This window comes from Nannospalax galili, unplaced genomic scaffold (genome assembly GCF_000622305.1).
Source record: "Nannospalax galili isolate Female #2095 unplaced genomic scaffold, S.galili_v1.0 scaffold183, whole genome shotgun sequence".
NCBI lineage: Eukaryota > Metazoa > Chordata > Mammalia > Rodentia > Spalacidae > Nannospalax > Nannospalax galili.
In genome coordinates this window covers 325003-329582 of record NW_008350555.1, presented here as the reverse complement: position 1 = coordinate 329582, position 4580 = coordinate 325003, and the positions used below count along the sequence as shown (strand labels likewise).

The window sequence follows — 4580 nt, the reverse complement described above, 5'->3', positions numbered from 1 at the left end:
TATTTTTAGTTGGAGATGAGTTTTTATTCACTGTTCTGTTGCTTACCCCCAAAATGACTATCAAAATGATTATTCACCCTCATGAGTCTGTGTGTCACCAGCACAGGGAGGGTTGCCTGTGCTGTTTTTAAACACAGAGCCCCTGGGAGCAGAGGACACATTCTAGTTCCAAGCTGCTGAAGACAGGCTCCACCCAGCCGCCTTGCAGCAGCAGCCTACTCCTGGCTCTACAAAGGCCTGTCCCAAGGGGAGTTGTGGGTTGAGGAGAGTTTCAGACAGTAAGGAGGAAGATCAGTCCAGGTCTGAACTTGAACAAAGATTAATGCTGACAGCACAGTTATGAGACTGTCAGAATTGAGAAAGACAGCTAAGACACTTCAGGCCAGATCCAAACTCTGCAGGACAAAGGACATGCAAGGTGGGATGAACTTTACAAAATCACAGAGGGCAGAATTGGTCTTTGAGGAGTTGCTAGTCTTTTGTTTAAGAGTTTGGTAAATATCTTGGTAGAGAAGTGGATGAAACCCAGGGTTCTCACAGCAGGAGCAGGTCATCTCTTCCCCCCAAACTGGCCCTGATCAGGAATATCTGACTGCTTAGTCACCTCACCTACTAGCCTGCCAGCTTGCCAACCTGCCAGTCCATCCTTCCTACTCACTCTCAAGGTTCTCGTAATAATTCAACTGTAAACCTAAAAATTTACAGCCAATTTTGAAAGAGATGCATCCTAAACCGTTATTGAATATGTCAATTGTGTTGTAATGATATGCTTCTTCTAAGTATGTTGTTATTAAATAAATCATTTAAAAAAATATATAAAATTGCACATATTGATGGGGTACTATGTAACATCTTCAAATGTATATACAACATGTGACATTCAAACATCAGGATGAGCATTTCACCATTTCTTCATGGTGAAAACATTCAAAATCCTTTAGTTTCTTGAAATGTGCAATACATTGCTGTTACCTGCAGGCACCCTGTATACTAGAACTCCAGAACTTACTGAAATTTATCTTGAATGCTATTTCTAAGTTCGATGTCTAGAGTCAAATCCAGAAATTTTTGTATTATGAACCTATATCTTTTTAAATTGATATTTGTGCTTTCCTGGTATATTATTGATAGAATTACCATTGTATTTTAACACAGAGACCTACCTGCCTCTGCCTTCCAAGTACTGGGATTAAAGGCATGTGTCATCCTCAACAGTATTTTTAAGAAACGTTTAAGATATCTATAGCTGTATATAAATCCTTTGGATAATGTCATAAGTCAAATATTAAAATATGATGGGATTAGGAAATGACCAGGGCTCATTTGTAGTTAATTCAGACTTAAAATGTAAGATTTCAGATTTCTGGTACAGATAATGGTAATTTCCAGTTTCAAGAATGGCATAACTGATTTAGTGGATATAAGATACAAATTGATCTTTTGATAATGTGGGCCTATTATTTGACATTTAGGGTGAACTTTGCAATTATATTTTTCTTTGCAAATTGTTATAAGTTCTTCTGAAAACCATCTAGATTGATGTACACATAAATATTCACTTCACTGATTTATATTATAAACTATGAACCATAATTATGAGCATAATTTGTTTGAATTGTGTCTAATAATACACGAAATTAGATATAATTAGAAATAACCTCCACTATATCTATTAAACGGTTCCTAACAGCTGAGAGAGCTGAGATCTCATGATAGCTACAAAAAAATGGAGCTGGTCCAGTTTGTTAACTCTGCTTTGGGTTAGAGAATTTTTTATCGCTGCCTTCATCAATGAGAAGTCACCCTTCCAACCAAGGGCGGGGGGTTCATAGCAGCTTAACAATTTCCTGATTACAGTCCCTAAACTCATAGTTTCTGGGTTTCTGAAGGATTATGGCCATGTTTAAAATCAGCATTCCCCTCTGTACAAGCCAGTAAGTACGGAGAAATTCAAGTGAGGAAGAGTGAACCCAAATGAGCAAGTAAGCAAAAGAAAATGTTCAGGTTTCACATAACATCAGAAAACAAATGCTCAGGGGAATAGGAACAGAAACCTGGCATATAGCCACAATGGCATTGCATAGGGCCCATTCTGGGAGGTAAATGTGGACTTTGGTCAGGCATATGTGTTCAGTTTCCCCAGACTTTCAAGAAGGCAACACTGTGATGAAGAAGTGGGCAAGGCAAAGACTTGGCTTGTCAGATCACAATCTTAAATGCCTGTGATGACATTTCCAGTACCCCTGCTTCTCTGAATGCATAATTCATTTGTGAAAATACTCAACAAACTTGGCGAGTTGAGATTCAAATTTCCTGTTACTCGTTCTTTTTTGTTTTCTTTTTTGGGGTGTGTGTGTATTGGAACCACTTTGTTCTTTTCATAGAAATCTATAAAATATCTTCACTTTAGTGTATACTCTGTTGCACTTGAGCTTGTGAGTTATGAAATGCTTTGTTAATAACTCGCTTTAGAGAGAATGTGAAGGGGGAGAAAGAAGGTGAGAGGTTTTCTTTTTTTTTAAGCTTAAGAAATACTAAATACTAACTTCAGTATAGATCACGTAAATTAATATCTTCCAAATTTTATTAGGAGAAAATGAATATAACCATGCTCTTTGAATCTTAAACTCAGATTAGTGTAATATATTTAGCATTGGTTGAAACCTTTACTTTGTGTTGGTCCATTTGCTTGTAAGTTTTTGGAACATATGAATATCTCAATAAGATACTAATTTTTAAAAATGCCTTCAGTAATATGAAAGCTGAAATTTCAAGGACATCTTATTATCAAGAGGAGAATTAGGAGCCAGCACAAAGGAGACTGACCTCCCACCTTCTCACCACCAGGAACCTCCCAAACCAATTCCCTTGGACATCACAGCCCTTTGTCCATTTAAGAAGCCTGGATCTAGGATTTAATGCCAACCTTGACTTTCCTGTTACTGAAAACTTCATAAATAAGTGTTATTTTGCAGTTTATCTGCTTAAAAAGTACTCATAGTATAAGCTAAAGAGTGTATTATTTTAAAGAGAAAGGAAATAAAAATCTTTAAGTCTTGTTTCTAAACCTCACACCAAAACCATCAGGAATTGTGTCATCTGAAACTTAAAGACTACAAAAAGGAAGGAGTGAGAGTCAAGCTGGGCTCCCAGCTGGCTGAACATTCCCCTGTGGTGTCAGTATGTTTGAACCAACAGTAGTTCTAAGAGGATAAGGATTATTAACAGGAAGAAATCAACCCTCTTAGGTCTTCCAGGACAGACATAATAATAAAAAATAATTATCAGAGCTCTGAAACATCTTTCATCCATGAATCTCATGGCATTTATCTAATATTACTTAATTAAAGTTCATACTATATTTGAAGGGAGAATTACTATGTCTTATAAGTTGCAAACTGCTTTTCTGGAGGTTGTCTCCACTAACTCCTTCAGCTTATAGTTAAAAGTGAAAATAACTGTCTTTGTTTTTCTCTTTCCTTCTGTTTCTCACCAAACTAAGAAATTAAGTTAGTCATTAAAACTTTTTCCATTTAAATAACACAAATGACTAATTAAAGAAAAGATTTTTCCTCTCTGTATTGAATAACCTGAATATTTTTCCAGACATGGATTTTTTTTTTAATTCCCCATCACTCTGAAAGCAAGAAAACATTAGACTTTGGTATATTTCTGGGTTTTCTGAGTAAGTATTCAGGTTTTGGGTTTATTGTTACATCTTCTGCATTTTGATCATTTTATAATTCAGTCTGAGCGACCTTTAAAAAAATATCACCCACTACCACCGATCTGTCAGTAACTCCAGCTATTTTGAGTGAGTTCACCATTTGATCTACTTTTTAAAGATTTTTTTAAACAAAATTGTTAACAGACAGAAACTGCCCCCAAAGAGAAATGCCCTAGATGTAAAGGAAAGAAGATAAAAAAAATAAACCTTTGGAATATAAATAAGTTTGTATTTATTTACTCATTAGACATAAACATTATTTTATCTAATAAACTTACCAGTGTGCATGCAGTACAGTCACTTGTGTTGTTGTATAACCTGCCAGTCATCATTTTCTTTTATATTCAAGTAAACTAGAGTGTGACTAATCATAATCCAGGAAGCATCAGAACCAACAGTAACTGTCGAAACATTGGGAACTATAGGCCATGTTTACCAGGCTGGCTTTGTGCAGCCTCTGTGCTAAGCGCTTTAGCGGTCTCATGTCATTGCCTCTTATCTTCTAGAAGGCAGGTTCTGTGGTGATAGGTACACTGTTTTGGTACAAATCCCAGCTCTACTGGTATTTTAGCTTCCCTACCTGAGAAAAGTTACTTAAACTTCAGATATTTCAGGTTTGGATTAGTTATTTTTCTGTTGTATAAAACACCATGACCAAAGAGATTATTTTGGCATATGGTTGCAGGGGATAAGAATCATCATGGTTTGTAGGTTTTGAGGCTAGGTAGGGACATTGACTGGTCTTCTCCCTTGGCAGCTTACACAGTACCTTATGACACTATGAGAGCTTGTCTTCAGGGCAGAAGCTTCCAGGTCAGCTCCAGCTCAATTGACCAGGCAAGCAAACTATCTC

General features: G+C 36.5%; 1 non-coding gene across 1 annotated transcript; it reads right to left on the bottom strand.

Moving 5' to 3' along the window:
* Positions 1-3758: 3758 nt before the first annotated feature.
* On the bottom strand, positions 3759-3829 carry LOC115072851. The gene has a single exon (XR_003851854.1). It is a non-coding gene; the product is annotated as a small nucleolar RNA SNORD65 (small nucleolar RNA).
* Between the last annotated feature and the right edge of the window lie 751 nt (positions 3830-4580).